At 39.5% G+C, this 19,437-nt stretch overlaps 1 protein-coding gene across 3 annotated transcripts in view; it reads left to right on the forward strand.

The window, feature by feature from the left end:
* Positions 1-19,437, forward strand: part of LOC120543437 (VPS10 domain-containing receptor SorCS1) — a 1,156,507-nt gene that overhangs the window by 962,930 nt on the left and 174,140 nt on the right. The gene's annotated exons all lie outside the window — the stretch shown is intronic.

Raw genomic sequence — 19,437 nt, forward strand, 5'->3', positions numbered from 1 at the left:
CTCGGGTAAACATCACAAGTAAACATAAAGCTCTTTATCAACAAAATTTCGTCGCCTGCATGGAAAAAATTAAACAAGACTTGCATAGATGGTCAACCCTTCATCTCACACTAGCTGGAAGAATTAACACTGTTAAGATGAATATTCTTCCTAAGCTCCTTTTTATTTCAAAACATACCAATATACATTAATAAATCGTTCTTTAAGCAATTAGATTCAACAATAACCTCATTTATTTGGAATTCTAAACATCCACGCATCAAAAGAGCGACCCTACAAAGACAAAAGGCAGAAGGTGGCATGGCTCTACCTAACTTCCAGTTTTATTACTGGGGCAAATATACAGTCGATAAGAACCTGGACACAAATAGAAGAACATACACAGGCATGGACCGCAATAGAAGTAAAATCCTGCAGTACTTCTTTGTATTCCTTGCTTTGTGCTCCAATAAACACAAGCTATCGGCAATACACTAATAACCCAATTGTGCTCCACTCACTTAGAATCTGGAACCAATGTAGAAAGCATTTTAAGACGGAGAAGCTTCTTTCTGTGGCACCCTGCAAAAGAACCACCTCTTTCAACCCTCACAAACATATGCAGTTTTAATATCTGGAAAAATTTGGAATTAACTTGCTTAGAGATCTTTATATAGACAACGCCTTTGCATCCTATGAACAATTACATTCCAAATTTAACATTCCAGCTACAAATTTCTTTCACTATCTTCAAATCAGGAACTTTGTTAAACAGAACCTTCCAGATTTTCCTCATCTTGCACCCTCATCCACGCTGGAAAAATTATTGCTCAATTTCAAGGAGTTAGACTCCATCTCTACAATATATAAAATCCTTTTACAATCCCTTCCTTTCAAAGATCCAAGAGGACACTGGGAAAATGACCTCTCAATTAATATATCAGAAAAGGAGTGGAAAGTAGCAATGCAGAGAATTCACTCAAGCTCCATATGCAAAGCATACAATTATACAACTCAAAATTATATATCGAGCACATCTGTCTCGACTAAAACTCTCCAAAATGTTTCCAGGGCATGATCCAACCTGCGAACGTTGCAACCAAGCCCCAGCCTCACTAGGTCACATGTTCTGGGCCTGCTCCAAATTAACATTATTCTGGACAAAAATTTTAATTACCTCTCAGACAGTCTTGGACTCACAATCCCTCCTAACCCATTAACAACTGTGTTTGGGGTTCTTCCAGAGGGTCTTAAAGTGGAGAAAGACAAACAAATTGTGATTGCATTCACTACACTGTTGGCACGCAGACTTATTCTGATAAACTGGAAGAACCCAAACTCTCCTCTTTAAGTCAGTGGGAAACTGATGTGTTATATTATTTAAAATTGGAAAAATCAAATACTCAGTTAGAGGATCTGTGCAGACTTTTTTCAAAACATGACAGGATCTAATCAGTAATATTTTGAAATGAGTTTATAAAGCACAGAGAATTTGTTGATTTAGGTATTTTTAAAGCCTTAAATTTTACACCATTTGGCTTGCTCTCTCTCTCAAGGGTGGGGATCGATCTGTTCTTAGCATAATTCTTTTTTTTGTAAAACTTGATTGCTATGTATTGATTGTAATAAAATTAATAAAAAAAAAAAACCCAAAATTACAGTATATGTATTATTTTAACTGGTAACTCTATATTGGCTCTATACGAGTGAGTGTTGGTGAGTCCATCAGTGCACTCAGATATTGACTGGCATCCCATACGCTGCTGTGTGCACTAGATGCAGTCCAACAGTCATTTTTTAATCCGCTTAGCCCTAAACAGGGTCAAGAGGGTCTGCTGAAGCCTATCCCAGCTAGAATAGGGTGCAAGGCAGGAACAAACCCAGTCCATCGCAGGGCGCCAGATGCACAAAACTAAAACAAAAATGTAAGCAACTGGGAATAATAAAAATATTTATGTAATAGTAATTAAAACAAGGTATTATTTACTTCCTTGTCTCCTTTAACTCCTCCTTACCAAGCATTGCCCACTGCCTCCCAAATCTGATGCACCTGTATAAAGCAGAGAGGCTTCATTCATGTGAGGCACAGAAGTATTTCCAATTCCACAGTATTGCACATCAGAAGCACTTCGGGCCACATGGAAGCTACACAAAGCAGGAAGGTTCTCTTCTTGCACAGCCTCCTGGCAGCACTCAAGGACAATGACAGGGTCGCCCTTTTCAAACTACTGTACATTTCCCAAGCAACCCTGCAGATGTCCAAGTTAACAGCAAGTCAGAATAATAGTGCCATCTATTGCGTTGTTCCCATATGACTTGAGGATCACCCTAGATGGGTTGCATCTCCACTGCCCTGATCCTTCCATTAGGGCCTCACAGCCAGGTTGCAAATCATCCTCAACCCCAGGTGGGATGCTAGTCCATCCTTTCTGGCACTTACAATATTTACATGTACTGTATAAGGTTAGCAGGAGCCTGTGCCTGAACTATTACAGTGCACATTTATTCTCACAAGCCAAACTATGTCAGTTTTTTTTGGAAATACAGTAAAACCTCGATTATCCGTTACTTGATTAACCGTCAGACTCTGTTAACCATCAGGGCCAAACAAAAGTGCCTACCTATTACTGTACTACTACTGTTGTGTGGTACGCTGTGAGTTCAGCTCATTGGAACAACTCTAACTTCTGTTAGCGTGTAGTGTTCGTCCTCAGCACCATGTCTCAGGCCTCATTTTGAAATCACAGTGTCAATTACATACCTTCAGTTTTAATAGGGTTTCGTAGCTTTTCTCTTTTATTAAAATTACTTAATCTACTATACATTGTTATGTGTTATTGTAATTGTTACAAAAAACTGAAATTATTAAATGTTTACAAAATGGCAAAAGTGCTTCAAGTACAGTACACCCCCAAATTCACGGGGGTTACGTTCCTAGAGCACCCACAAATTGTGAAAAACCGTGAATTTTGGATGTGGTTAAAAAATGCCTATTTTTATAGTTTAAACACAAAATATGCCCCCAAAACACTTTAATTTAATTTCAAACTCAGCTTAATACATTATCTAAAAATAAAGAATGTAAAGGTAAACCCGTATACAGTGATCACTCACTATATCGCGCTTCGACTTTTGCAGCTTCACTCCATCTCGGATTTTAAATGTAAACATATCTAAATATATATCACAGATTTTTCGCTGGTTTGCAGATTTCTGCAGACAATGGGTCTTTCAATTTATGGTACATGCTTCCTCAGTTTGTTTGCCCAATTGATTTCATACAAGGGACGCTACTGGCGGATGGCTGAGAAGCTACCCAATCAAAGCACGTATTATGTATTAAATAAAACTCCTCAATGATATACGAAATACTTCCCACGTGGTGCTTCGCACACTTCAAAGCTCTAACCGCACGTATTGATTTTTGATTGTTTGCTTTTCTCTGCCTCTCTCACTCACTCTGACATTACTCTGCTCCTGACGGAGGGGGTGTGAGCAGAGGGGCTGTTTGCACAGAGGCTGTTTGCTTAGAAGATATGGACACTCCTCTAAAAAATGCTGAAAGACTACCTTCACATTGATCCCTTCATTGCTCTGCTTTATCGTGGTGCTTCCACTTAAAAGCCCAACAGCCCTATTGATTTTTGATTGTTTACTTTTCTCTCTCTCTCTGACATTCTCTCCTCCTGATGCAGACACTCCTTTGAAGAGGAAGATATGTTTGCATTCTTTTAATGGTGAGAAAGAACTGTCATCTCTGTCTTGTCATGGAGCACAGTTTAAACTTTTGACTAAAGGGTGTTATTTCATGTCTAGAGGGCTCTAATAATGTTAAAAAACGTATTTAGAAGGTCATAAACAGGTTTTCTATGCTCTAACTGCGAAAATATTAGATTTATAAATAAAGAATCCTACTTCGTGGAAATTCATTTATCTGTCTGGAGCGGATTAACCGCGATAAACGAGGGTTTACTGTATAACTGTGCAGAGAATATTTATAAACAGTGTGGGAGAGTTTCTAAGGGCTTAAAATATATAAAAATAACAATACAAACATATGGTTTCTACTTCGCAGATTTTCACTTATTGCAGGGGGTTCTGGAACGCAACCTCTGCGATCGAGGAGGGATTACTGTACTGTACCCTAATACACTGATACATATGTCACCCGCAGTGCTAGAATGTAAAATACCGAAGTTACCGCTATATGTACTGTAATTCTTGCAAGCGCGTTTTCTTTGCCAGAAGCCTTAGAAGGTGCAGAGCATTTCAGTGGTATTTTGTGGCTTTAACCTTTAAACCGCCACATACTCTGGGGTTAATGCATCCCTAGAGGCCAAATACTTTTTTGCTGTACTTTAAGTAGATGTCACAATTCACAAAGAAAAAGTGAAATATTAATGGAACACTTTTTTTCATGCAAAGAGCATCACAATTACTACAACACTGATCATTTACATATTGCTAAAGAACTGTAATAAATTATTTTAAAAACTACTGGAACGATATGTACAAAGTACAACTAATGCCATGGATGAAACTCAGTAAATCACTGAGTCAACTGCACTTGAACTGGCTGCACTCAAGCACACACATGTAAGCGCTGATGCTGTCAGGATCGTCTAGTGCAGCGTGGGTCACAGAATTGCACAGAAATAAAGGATATTGTAGAGGCAGGAACTTTATTCAAACACTTTAAACAAACATGTCTCTTTCAGAAGTAAAACAAGCTGAGTATGCAGTTAGTTATTGATTAAAAATAGACAAACATCATAGGGAGCGGAACCCCCAACAGGAGCAGAGATTGTCTGGGGGAGGAGAGAGAAACAAAGCAATCAGCCAAAAAGAAAAGGTGCTGTTTAGGCTTTTAAGTATGTGTAGCATCGCGCGAGAAGCATATCACGGGACAGAGTAACCGCAAGTAAGGGAGCAATGTGAAAGTAGTCTATCAGCGTTTTTTAAGAGGGGATTTTTGAGCAGCGTCCGTGTCTTCTAAGGATGTGTTCAACCCCCCTGCTCACAAGGGGCTGGCAGTGATCATGAGCTAGCTGCTCAATGAATGTACACCACTGATTGATCAGCTCCTGCGTGCTCGCAAATGGCACTGGGAAACGACTACAATATAACAGTTGTGGTGGTTTAAGGGTTAAGAAGAACAAAACAGAAAACACAAGAACACTCAGCTGGAGATGCATCACAGTCAATCAGCAGCAAGGAGAAATAAATAACGCTGTAGCAGTCCGGTGTCGCTAAGATTCACACTGTTGAGAAGACAGTGATATATTTATTTTGTATGGTGGAGACTCCAGGGACGCACCCAGCCTTGGCCCGAGCCGCACGCACTCACAAACAGAGACAAAAACAAAGCAAACCGGTAATCAAACAGCAAATAAAGAATGTAATGAAAACAAATGAAATAAATGAAAACAACGATACCACTCCTGTTCTCATTACGGTGATTACGCATTAAATACATCAAAACACAAACAAAACACACACAGTAAATCATGAAAACTGTTCATGAGAAACGGCAACGGATGAAATGTAATGATGTAAATAGATAGTCCAGAGATCCTCACGTTGAATGGGAATGTAAAGATAGTCCTACCGCTAGTTCCTGAAATGGTAAAGACAGGTGGACAGGTTCAGGAGCGCTCCTTTCTTTGCAGGATGGCCATGAATCCACTCACAGTCCTCATGTACACAGGCAGACGGCAGACGGCAGACAATCCAGATGCACGAAACGATCCAGGACAAAATGAATAAGTACAGGTAACCCAACAGAAGGCAGACAGACAGGAACTTGAAACACAAACTTTTTTTTTTGCTTTTGGTCACCAGCCCTCTTTTTAAAATCCGCGCTGACATCTTTTGACCCCAACAACCCCAGCACCCTCAGCAGAAGACCAATCAGAGCCATTGCAGGGAATGCTAGGAGTTGCAATTTCAAATTCTATTTGCTACTTTCACCATCCCAAGCCGCGTTTTCCTCTATAGTCGCTTTCTGTTCTCCCTACAGTGCAGTATTGCTATGATAAAAGCCATAAAAATTGCGGTGCATATTTGCAGTTTCCGCTAACAATTATTAGATAGGTTCTAAGGAAAAATCCGTTAATGACTGAGGCCACAAACTCTGAACTGTGTCTTCACGGGGGTCTACTGTATTGCTTAATATTTTTGGAGTAGGAAGAACAACAGTTAACGATATAAAGCGCAATGCCGACAAAATTGAAAAACGTGTTGAAAAGGGAAACCACTAGCAGTAGTCTTAATGTTCTCCTGTATTGTAATTTTCTTTTTAAATTCTATTTTGCTAATATATACAGGCAGCTTGTGATGCACTGTTGGGGAGTAGGAAGTGTGGAATAAATGCTGTAAGTTATACAACTGGGTGAAGGGCTTCTGTTATGTAAGGGGCGGACACGACTGTTAGGAGATGAGTGACTGGAGAAGTTAGGAGAAAAAGGAAGGTGCGGCAGGAGGAAGTTTTGAGTAGAGTCTGGAGACAACTCCAGCTTGTGTTTGCAGTATAAAGAAAAAAGGAATATGAGTGTCAGGAGATAAACTGATTGGTAAAGAAAGCTTTCTTTTATTGTTTTAGTGGTGTGCTCTGTAACCCAGATAATGGAGTATAAGACAGGACACCGTTTGTTATGGAATGAAGTAAAACATACAAAGTACCTCTGAGTTGTGGTTCCTTATTATGCTGGTCATTACAATACTATATGATTAATTAAATTTGTTAATGCTATATTATATTATGATTTGTAAAAAATGTGACTATTCACTTATCTACAGTATATCATTTTTAAAGGAGCTGTTTTTTCTCTTATCCATCACAGCCTCGGTCCTGACCCCTGACAGATAATCAATGTTTTAATGTACAAAGAAACTAGAGTAGCAGAGCCGTCTTCCCACTCTACTGTATATAGGCACTGTCCAGGCTAAGATTTGCACCAAGCTTTGAGCAGCAGTGCTAACCAGTATGTCATTATTCTAAACTCTTCTGCATGCTGTTTACCAAGCGAGATATAATCATTCAATATTTCATCATTTTCATTTCATGTACTTCTGAGTAAGTGCCTTTAAAATGCTTAGAAACATACATAAGATAATACTGTAATGTCATTTACTAAGCATTTATCACAATTTATTTTCAGTTCTGCTGCATTTCATGATTGAAGTTAATCACATCAAGCTCTCAGCTGCCTTTTATCGATACACAGGCATTAGGCAATGAATTTTTGAGATATTTTGAATTGTGCAATAACTTTCTCTTGTAAATTTTGTATTAAACAACATTATTACCTGTACTATACTTAACATTTAAGTAATGTTTATCATTAGATGTATTTATTTTAATCTGTAAATTCAGATGATAAAAGATAAACACTTTTGACTTAGTATCTCTTTTACCAGAAAAAAATCAATATCACTTGTATTCTACATTAAGCATCTTTTACTGGTAATAACAAAAAGTTATATAGTTGTTAGCAACATGCTGCTTATTATTAATGTCAATCAAACTCATTTCTTGATTGAAACAATGCGTTTTATTAAACACCCCATCAACAAATGATACATAATAAAAATTAAATAAAAGTACAATGTGCTGTCAATATCAAAAATGAATAGAATGTGCAAAGATTGTGAGTGGCTGATGCAGCAGCCTCATGGCTCCAAAGTCCTAGGCTTAACTCCTCTGCACAAACTTTGTCTGTGTGGAATTTTCATGTTTGCATGTGACAGTGGCTTTTTCTGCAGTCCCTCAGGTTCGTAGTACATTATAAATTGGTGTAGTGTTAGTGTGTTTGTGACTATGCCCTGGCAGTGTCTAATGCTCGTAGAACAGGCTCTTGGTTACCACAAACATGTACTGAATTTAATAGACTTAATGATTGATTCTCCATTAAAACAGGAACACATTCATTTATCCCTCATAAAATAGCCTGAAATTAATGCATCCAAAACAGACAAAATTAGGTGATAAAGACAAAAATTGGAAAACCAAAAAAATATTAAAAAAAAAAAAAAGGTTGCATGGGTCAGAGACAAATAGTCAAAACCAAAATGTCCAGCAAAGGTTCCTAAGGAGGCTGGGAGCTTGCACTTGTACAGCGCGTTGCCGCACTGTATCCAGGATGGAGCAATCATATGTTAATGGCCTTGCTCAGGGACCCAGTGGAGTGGAATCACTTCTGACATTAATGGGATTCAAACCGGCAATTTTCCGATTGCCAGCGCAGATCCCTAGCATTAGAGCCACCATTCTGCCGAAAGTTCCCAACCATGACTAATATTCTTTCCCTTAAGTATTATTAAATTTACATAGATGCCTTGAAGATTTCAGATTTTTTCAAAATCTTGGCTATTCATGTAAGCCTCCATCTTATATAGTAATGATGTAACACATCACATGACTTCCTTACTCACGTGGGTGGAAATGAGCATAGCAGCTGTTAACAATATAACTACCGTCATAAACCTACCACAATGGCAACGACAGAGAGAGAGAAAATGAACACGCACAAATCAAAGTGGAAAGCCAGTAACTTTAAATAAATAGAAATTTATAACAATAAAAGGAGATATTTTAAAAATACACAAAAGAAATGACAATATAAAACCAAGAAGTCACAAAATAAGGTCAGCTGCTTATTTAACCATTCTGTAGGTTGGAGTATAGTAGAGGACTGACCTGTGGCAGACATGATACAAACCGTAATCAAACAATATTCCACTTTATTTTTCTAACTTTTATTTTTGTTAAAGTCACTACAATTTATTACACTATGATGCTGAGAGTTTCACAACACTGCAAAGTCACTGTGCCAACTGAACGACTTCAGTTTAAAGGGCTACGTGAAAACATTAGGCATTGGATGCTTAGGTATCATTAGTACTGTAAAAGGCCATTTAGAGTGCTCAACTTTGAATATATTTACAGAGGATAAATATGCAAAACCATCTTCTTACCTGCAGGCAGTCTTTATGGATCTGACCTTTCCCATGCTGTGAAGTGTCTCGCTTGCGTATGTGTGTGCTGATGGCTTAGTTTAAATGTTGCACTATGGCCAAGGGCAGGCACACAGATGGTAAATCTCACAAAGATTTACTTGGGGAAGATGGTTTAGAGTGTTGAGTAATTCAGTCTTGAGGTATAGTTTTGGGGTTGGATATAGTTTTGATTTAGTACTGTACATTTGTTTGTTTGTTAAAGGTATTTGTGTGTCTCTTTTTTGTGTGAGGTGTGCTGTGTTTTGACACAATGAGGGATACTTTTCCTTTCCTGTGTTATTTGGAATTTTCCACTTGTGTGTTTTTTGGGCCAGTATTGATTTATTTATTCTGAATTTTTTCCACTGTAAATCATTTTCACAACAAGAACTGTGTAATCATTTAAGAAATGGTTTGCAATAAAATGCCTTTTATTCTGCCACGTTTTTATTGACTGTCACTGACACCATTTAGTCCTGGTTGGTTATGACTTTCTAGCAGGCCATGAGCCTTCACAGTGGCTTGTGAAATATGATTTGATACAGTGTCTCTGCTTCTCAGTGTTCTGATACCAGCAGTTTGTAAGCTTCTGAATGTCTTCTGGAATGTTTTTCATTGAGGGCAAAACTTAGGTTATTAGATTAGATAGAACTTTATTTGTCCCCAGGAAGAAATCTGGCTTTTTACTGAAGCTCATAGATAGATAGATAGATAGATAGATAGATAGATAGATAGATAGATAGATAGATAGATAGATAGATAGATAGATAGATAGATAGATAGATAGATAAACACATTATGTTCTGAACACAAACCACAATGACTAAAATATAAGAAAATCTTCTGACTTCTGCTGAATGATTCGCTGGCTGAAAGTCCTCAGTGTTAGTGTGTCAGAGAGAGGATGTGTAGCATTGTTCATAATAATTATTATTATTATCCTTATAATTATGTTTATTTTTTATTGTGTCTTCTATTTTTCTATTCATTTTGTAAAGCACTTTAAGCTACATTTTTTTGTATGAATATGTGCTATATAAATAAATGTTGATTGATTGATTGATTGATAATGGCACAGAGTTTTGTTTTAATTCTCTCCTCCTGTACCAACTGAAGGGTCTCTAGAGTGTGTCCCATAACTGAGCTTGCACTTTTAATTAGCATGTTGATTCGGTGGGCTTCTCTTGAAGTGATGTTACCAGGCCAGCATACCACAGTGTAGAAATTCACACTGAACATCACAGAGTTGTAGAAGATGTCAGTTCCCACATTAAAGGAATGCAGTCTCCTAAGGAGGACATGCCTGCTTTGCCCTGTCTTATATAGTTCCTGTGATTTGCACTTCTCAGTTATGCACAGGTTGTTTCACCTTTAATGATTAAATACAAGTGCAATCCAGTTTGTTGTTTATGTGAAGCCCCAGATCCTCTGCTCCCCCTGAATGGTGACTGGTCTTAGAGGCTGCTTGGCATGGCAGAAGTCCACCACCAGCTGCTTAGTCTTGGTGATGTTGAGTTGCAGGTGTTGTTACACCGGTCCATTTTAGGTAAGTTTAAGGATATTAGTTTTATTTATTTAGCATAATGCAGCTATTTATACCAACTAGGAATGAATTATCATGTATAATGACAATTTGACTAAGGAGATCAGTACAATAAAAATCAGTAATAAGGTTCACTGATGCTGAAAGAAAAGAGACTCAATCCCTTTGTCTGTAATAGTTCCCAAATGTTGATGAGAAACACTCAGTAGAGCCCCTGAGCCAGCATGGATGGTAGAGCATGCTGATGAAAGGACCCCAAACTCATCTGCTTTGTGATTGCAATAAATATCTTGAACTAGAGGCCTGGATTCCCATGGCAGTCCCACAGGATCCGACATTGTTTACATGCAGGATGTAATTTTAATGCCGCAGGCGGGAACGGGTAGTCAAGGAATAAGTTACAAGACAAAAATAATGTGAGTTTTTTAAAAGTGTTTCTTTTTTCAGTTGCTGCATAAATCTAAATAATTGTTATTGACCTAAAAAAATCTAACAACTGAAGAAATGTGGATTTTATTTGTCAGGCTATTTTACCACATGACATGGTCTCTGTCAGAATTTTATTTGGTTGTCAGATAGAGGCATGCCTTGTGACGGGTGTCTCTCATGAGACTTGGCTTAAGGCTGGATGGGGTGGCATGCAATTTTAGTTGTTAAGTCAGGACTGATGTTGGTTCAGTTTGAGAGCAGAATGAAAAGTTTTCAAAGCAGGTGTGAGCAGAGGAAAAAAAGTCAGCCCTATGCATTTCTCTATTTTGAACCAAATGGTTTCTGACTAAGGTATTTCTGATTCTGAGCCCTTGAAATGATGTACAAAGTACTGAATGCAGATGAAAAAGAAATGCAGCCCCTTTCAGTTTTATTCTTAACTAGCTACAGTTCCTGTTAAAGGAGGGTTATAGACTACCAGTAATGGCGCACTGCACATTACACTTGACTTGAGCATTCATAGTTTTCATACTCTTTCTCTGTACGTTTAGCATTCGTTTGCTCAGAGGTTGATGCCCTTGCTGCTTCCTGAGCAGCTCTTCTTTTCTCCACCCTAGCGGCCCGTTTCTTCTCTTCCTTCATCGGCATGTTTTCGCGTTAAAACTGATTAAGTCAGTTAATCACTTTCCTTAATTTTTCACTTAAGCTGGCACTTAAGTCTCCAATCTGCCTCAATAATGAATTAATATATGAAGATGTAGGGGAAGTGACGGTGAAGGTGGTAGGGATGAGAACGGTGCCAGTACGCATGTGTCACACGGCTGTCCTGCTGGCTGCTGCCAAGGTTTGGTTCTACAATAAAATAAAATAAAAATAAAAATAGGAATAACCTTGGAGGTCAATCATCACCCTGAAAACAGACAGTAGAGGTCACGTAGTATATGTGTACCAAATTTCAGGTCAATAGGTCAAACGGTTTGTGAGCTACCTGTGATTTAAAATCCTGGACAGACAAATGGACAGCCACAGTAGCGTATTATATATAAAGACAGTTAACACAGTGTCTATGTGTCTTTCTGTGTATCCATCTGGTGGCTATGTCTCTGTCATCACAAACATTAGCACTGCATTTATGAATCCCATACCAAATGGCATATACAGTGCATCCGGAAAGTATTCACAGCGTACAGACTCCAATGAAGCTGCAGAAACATCTCAAGGATGATCAGGGGAGACAGGATGGACCTGAGCTCAATTTTGAGCTTCATGGCAAAGACTGTGAATACTTATGTACATGTGATTTCTCAGTTTTTTTATTTTTAATAAATTTGCAAAAACCTCAAGTAAACTTTTTTCACATTGTCATTATGGGTTGTTGTGTGTAGAATTCTGAGGGAAAAAATGAATTTAATCCATTTTGGAATAAGGTTGTAACATAACAAAATGTGGAAAAAGTGATGCACTGTGAATACTTTCCGATTGCACTGAAAAAGGGACATATGCATTAATTCTGAGGTCTATGTTGATTGCTTAGATTTTCTTTGACATTCTCTGTCAGTTGCAATCCCGTGGAGCCTACTTCTCAGACTCTACCATTTCAAGTAACTTTGCTCGCTCCCGTCCCTTAATACTTCTAGTCTTTGAAGACCACTCAGATTGCACCTCGTTAGTATTTAGCAGCCCAAAGTCACTCAGTATGTTATTTTCTTTGTTATTATTGGAATGCTCCATTTTAAGTTCTTTTTTATTAGAATAATCACAAACTGAATTTCACACCCATTCTCAGCACCTTTCTTTCCCATCACTTCTTGTCTCAATCGTGTTTGACTGAGCACTAAAGCAAAACTGACCAATCAGAGTCATTGCTCATTTTGTTGCCATCACCATCACCAGAGCTAATATTAATCATCATCCACCAACAGCCCCCACACAACCAAACTGACAAAACAAGTGGCTATATTCATCAAAACCAGTGCACCAGACTCTTAAATCAGTCCATCTCTCAATGTGTAGATAAACACTGTGGTGAAACCTGCTAGTCCAAGTCTTCATAGATGTATGAAGTTTATTGTAGATTCTTTATGAATAGGCTGCTGATAAAATGAATCATATTGCCACATTGTCATTCATTAAATATATAATGTATTGTAGATGGTGCATGTGATTTATATCACAGTACTTCTAATGGATTTATCAATTTAAATGCATTTAACATCAACTACTCTAGCTATGACTATAAATGCTAAAAGTCAGTCAGCTTGTAAATCAACTTTTTCTGGTGTTGCAGATAAGGCTCTTGTCCACCTCTTAAACCCTCAGGTACCACTCCAGACACCGGATAAAAGTCCAAGACGTCTTTATTAAATGATAACGTGCACAAAGCACCCTCCACAATACTCATAAACTAAATAAACACAATAATACTCTCTCCTCCTCGCCCAGATACTTCGCCCCTCTACCTCCCAGCTCAGCTCAGTCTCAGGGCTTTCCCACAATCCTTTTATACACCCTGACCCGGAGGTGTTCCTGCCCAATCAGCCCACAGTTTCTTATTCCTTCCTGGTCAGGTTAAACAGTCCTTTTCTTCAACCCGGGAGCACGTCGTTCCTTCCTGTCACATGACCGTGACGCACTCCCGGGCTATAGGGCACATAAGAGCCCACGAGCCCCCCTACAGTGACTCCCGGTGGCCCCCAAGGTATCCAACAGGGCTGTATATAAACACTACATAGTCCATGAGGCCCTGCTGCAACTCGGGGCACGATCATGCTGTCTGAGAACTGGAGTAAGAAGCCGGCAATCCTCCACACTGGTAATAACAAAGTTTAACCTTAATATCACCTACAGGTTAACAAGTAACTAAAGTCGGGAACTCAGAGAAGTGAAGATTCTCCTACACAACCGCAATATGAGATTAAAGGCTGCTTTGATCATCTTGTTTTCAAAACAAGAATAATTTAATGAAGCCTACTACTAACACAGCAATTGTATGGTAGTTATTTATGCCAGAAAATAACCATTTGAACATAAACAGTCATGAACAGAAATATTTACCCATGTGACTTGTATGTGCCATTACCTATAAAATGATCCTACAGATATTAAAGCTATAAATTGCAGTAAACAGCCCTAAAGCAACATGGTGTAACATTCCAAAAAGTATTTAAACCTCTTTAGGGTAGTTAGGCTGTAAAGTCTGACCCAGCAGAACTGGGCAAAAAGGTGCTAGCCAACTTTAGACTGGGCACCAGTCCACTGTAGGGCCTATTTCTGTATGGATTTATGATCAGGCTGACATTCGCACAGCTTAGAATCTCCAAGTGTCTCCGCTCAGGAGTTTACTCAGGGCAATATCTCCTCCAACTGTGTGTCGACCCTTGAAATGGCAGCAGTGCTTGGACTCACAATCCCTCCTAACCCATTAACAGCTGTGTTTGGGGTTCTTCCAGAGGGGCTTAAAGTGGAGAAAGACAAACTAATTGTGATTGCATTCACTACACTTTTGGCACGCAGACTCATTCTGATAAACTGGAAGAATCCAAACTCTCCTCTTTTAAGTCAGTGGGAAACTGATGTGTTATATTATTTGAAATTGGAAAAAATCAAATACTCAGTTAGAGGATCCGTACAGACGTTTTTTTAAAACATGGCAGGATCTAATCAGTAATATTTTAAAATAAGTTCATGAAGCATAGAGAATTTATTAATTTAGGTATGTTTAAAAGCTGTAAAATTTTTATGCCGTTTGGCTTGCTCTCTCTCTCAAGGGTGGGGATCGATCTGTTCTTAACTCTATATTTCTTTTTATAAAAACTTGATTGCTTTGTATGGAGTGCAATAAAATTAATAAAAAAAAAAAAAAAAAAGAAATGGCAGCAGTGAAACACAAGCTCTGACCACAGGGTTACAGAGCAGCCTTATTAGTCACCTCTGCCAAAGCAGAACTTGTTTAGTACTGTACTGTAGTAGAGAATGCTGCACTGTGATCCAAAGGACCTGAATGCAAGCCTTACTACTGCTGGTCCCTCAGGACTGGCTAGGAGGATGAGTGGTTGAGATAGGGGGTATCATTTTGAATGAACCACTGCAAATGGCTCCATGACTCCGATTTGCTCAGAACACTGAAAGGGACTACATGGGATGGCAGTTGATTTAAGAAATGTGAGTCAGGAAATAGAATGAGGTCAGATAAAAACAAGCCAAGATCATAACCAGGAGCTAAAGAATCTGATAAACAGGACTCAGGATGTGAAACAATAAATAACATATGGACAGTTATTTGTGGTTAATCAAACACTATTATTACAAAACAGTTCTTGCTTCTGAATAATATTATTAGTTTGTCACAGATAGCTGGGATTCTTAAGTGGCCGAGACACCTCTTCGCTGGAGGAAGCCTGGTCAGAGTGTTACCTCCCCTGAGACTCTAGATGGCAGCCCCCATGGGATGTAGCGGTGCCTTGGACTCCAGCAGGGCTTCATGGGAGATTGAGTTGTCTACAGCCCTGTTGGGATCCAGAGGTGCCCTCAGGGGGCACTGCAGTTGTTCCTGAGACCGTTTGGGAAGTTCTTCTGCCACACCTGCCTTATAGAAGGGGCCAGCAGACAGTACTCAGTGAGCCAGAGTCGGGTGGAAGGTGGACAAAGCTTTCCGAAGAGTGGAGAAGAAAAGAGAGAAAGAGAAGGAAAAATGGAATATTGTGCTTGTGCATTGGGACTATGTTGTGGGGCTTGTGGGAACGGGGAAGACGTTCTCCATGAGTGAAGAAATATAAAAGCTCTTGTGTTTTTTAAATATGCCTCCTGTGTCTGTCTTGTGGACTAAATAGAACCTACTTATATCTAAATAGAACTTGAAAAGATATATTTTTTCGAATCTGATCGCACATTTTAGATCGACTTGACGTGCACTACATCGAGCCCGCGTGCTATTGTGCTCTCGCCTGCCTGCCTCAATAAGTCATCGTCGTTTTGCTCTTACTTTTTTACCGTTCATTTAATCATGGCTAGTCGCGAAAAAATTAGAAAATGGATGAAGGATTACACGGAGTATGGCTTTACCAAAACAATTATTGATGGCGAATAAAGTATCCATTATTCATAAAGCTTCAGTTGGTGATATGTTTTTCTGCGTTATCCTCATATTTTTTCATACTTCTTCTCAAACTAAGGGGGTGCGAAATCGGGATCGTCCGTCACAGGGCATGCGAGTGTAAAATGAATCGGGAAGTGCTGATATATATGTATGTGTGTGTGTATATATAATATATGTGTATATATATATAAACTGCGCAAAAAAATTAAAGGAACACTTTGAAAACACATCAGATCTCAATGGGAAAAAGAAATCCTCCTGGATATCTATACTGATATAGACTGGGTAATGTGTTAGGAATGAAAGGATGCCACATCGTTTGATGAAAATGAAAATGATCAACCTACAGAGCCCTGAATTCAAAGACGCCCAAAAATCAGAGTGAAAAAATTATGTGGCAGGCTAGTCCATTTTGCCAAAATTTAATTGCAGCAACTCAAAATTGTACGCAGCACTTTGTATGGCCCCTGTGTTCTTGTATACATGCCTGACAACATCGGTGCATGCTTCTAATGAGATGACAGATGGTGTTGTGGGGGATCTCCTCCCAGATCTAGACCAGGGCATCACTGAGCTCCTGGACAGTCTGAGGTGCAACCTGGTGGCATTGGATGGACCAAAAAATAATGTCCCAGAGGTTTTCTATTGGATTTAGGTCAGGAAAGTGTGGTGGCCAGTCAATGGTATCAATTCCTTCATCCTCCAGGAACTGCCTGCATACTCTCACCACATAAGGCCAGGAATTGTCGTGCACCAGGAGCCACTGTACCAGCATAGGGTCTGACAATGGGTCCAAGGATTTCATCCTGATACCTAATGGCAGCCAAGGTGCCTTTGTCAAGCCTGTAGCGGTCTGTGTGACCCTCCATGGATATGCCTCCCCAGACAATCATTAACCCACCACCATGCTGAATGATGTTACAGGCAGCATAATGTTCTCCATGGCTTCTCCAGACCCTTTCACTTCTGTCACGTGCTCAGGGTGAACCTGCTCTCATCTGTAAAGCACAGGGCACCAGTGGTGCATCTGCCAATTCTGGTATTCTATGGCGAATGCCAATCGAGCTGCATGCTGCTGGGCAGTGAGCTCAGGGCCCATTAGAGGACATGGGGCCCTTGGGTCACCCTCTTGAAGTCTTTCTGGTTGTTTGGTCAGAGACATTCACACCAGTGGCCTGCTGGAGGTCATTTTGTAGGGCTCTGGCAGTGCTCATCCTGTTCCTCCTTGCCCAAAGGAGCAGATACTGGTCCTGCTGATGGGTTATGGACCTTCTATGGCCCTCTCCAGCTCTCCTAGAGTAACTGCTTGTCTCCTAGAATCTCCTCCATGCCCTTGAGACTGTGCAGGAGACACAGCAAACCTTCTGGTAATGACACGTATTGATGTGCCATCCTGGAGAAGTTGGACTACCTGTGCAACCTCTGTAGGGTCCAGGTATCGCTTCATGCTACCAGTAGTGACACTGACTGTAGCCAAATGCAAAACTAGTGAAGAAACAGTCAGAAAAGATGAGGAGGAAAAATGTCAGTGGCCTCCACCTGTTAAACCATTCCTGTTTTGGGGGTCATCTCATTGATGCCCCTCTAGTGCATCTGTTGTTAATTTCATTAACATCACAGCAGCTGAAACTGATTAACAACCCCCTCTGCTACTTAACTTACCAGATTAATATCCCATAAGTTTCATTGACTTTATGCTATACTCTGATTAAAAAGTGTTCCTTTAATTCTTTTGAGCAGTATATATATATATATATATATATATATATATATATATTTTTTTTTACTGTCAAATAATGCAAAGAGTACGCGGCACGTTTTTCACCCTAATTCTGGGCTCATCAGGCGTACACACTCACTGCACCCCCTCTTGGGAATCATACCTCGGATGTCAGCACTAGAGGCGAAGCCTCTTGTGTTGCGCCACGGCATGTGGTTCGTTTATTTGACAGTATGTAGATCGGGGTATATATATAAGATAACTCCTGTAGCCACAATAAATGCCTTTATTGAATAGACAAACCAGAGCAAGTTCCTTTCTACTGCAGCCACAGCTGTAACACACATAAAAAACATCAATAATAACTTATAAACTTGCAATATTATTTAGGAAAATCACAACACTTTACTCACCAAAAATTTGGATAATTTGTAAACAAAATCCATCCTCCTCTCTTTCCTCAAAAACAGTTCAATTACTCTGTCGTACGGATTATCCGTGCGCTTCAGTTCCATCAAAAAGTCCCTTTTTATCGCCATCGAAGCTAATGCTGAAAGTCGAACCTGCCCTGTCATATTTCTGGCATAAGTTTTAATTTGCATTGGGACTGAAAATGTCCGCTCGACAGAAGCAGTGTATACGGGAATGGTCACCACCAAATATACCAATGTGAACAGCTGCCTCATACTCTCATTCAGATTTTTCTGATGAAGGAAGTCAAGGAGATCAGTGGGAGATTTTCCTGCAAAATCATCCATGGCATACATTATAGTCAGTTCTGTTTTTAGCCGAGACAGATCAAAAAACGCTCCGTGGCTCTTGTGTTAAACTGGAGAAGGCTGCATGGGTGAAATTTTTCTTGTATTCTGGAAACTTTTGGGGCTCGAGGAGCATGACAAACATCAGGTTTTCCTGGTCTTGAAATCTGGTCTGTGTCTGGTAAATAATATTGTCCAGAATCCTGCCATGGAGTTGGCCGTAGTGCGCGCAAGGATCTTGCGCTTGGAGCGCTTGCGGTGTGTTCAGTGGCCTCGTACAGTTCCTCATATTGGCTTCTATCCAATCAATGGGTCTGAATACAGTGACATTGCCGTACGCCTGCTAAAGGGCCCTACTGACACCAACTCAAAATCTGATTGGTTGAAGCAACAGAATAATCTACATTTATTCTGTGTTAGAGTAATAATATGAAAATACATGCCTGGAAACAGCACAACCATCGGAAAGCTATGAAAGGAAGCGGACAGACTATTTGGAATTATTTAATAAGTATTCATGGGTTAAAATATAATTAACATCAGTTTGTGATTCAGATATTTTTACTTATGAATATGCTAAGCTCAGTCTTAGACCTGCGAATATTTAGTTTATATGGGCAGGCACTCAATTACGTAGGAGGCTTGATGATGCGAGACGCAACTCCGTCTCCCACGGCCATCGAGCTGCAGTCTACAGTATTTCAGTATATGGATGAAAATAGGTTCCAGTTATGACCATTATGCGTAGAATTTCGAAATGAAACCTGCCCAACTTTTGTAAGGAAGCTGTAAGGAATGAGCCTGCCAAATTTCAGCCTTCTACCTACACGGGAAGTTGGAGAATTAGTGATGAGTCAGTGAGTCAGTCAGTCATTGAGGGCTTTGCCTTTTATTAGTATAGATTATCATGTTAGAA

This window comes from Polypterus senegalus, chromosome 1 (genome assembly GCF_016835505.1).
Source record: "Polypterus senegalus isolate Bchr_013 chromosome 1, ASM1683550v1, whole genome shotgun sequence".
NCBI lineage: Eukaryota > Metazoa > Chordata > Cladistia > Polypteriformes > Polypteridae > Polypterus > Polypterus senegalus.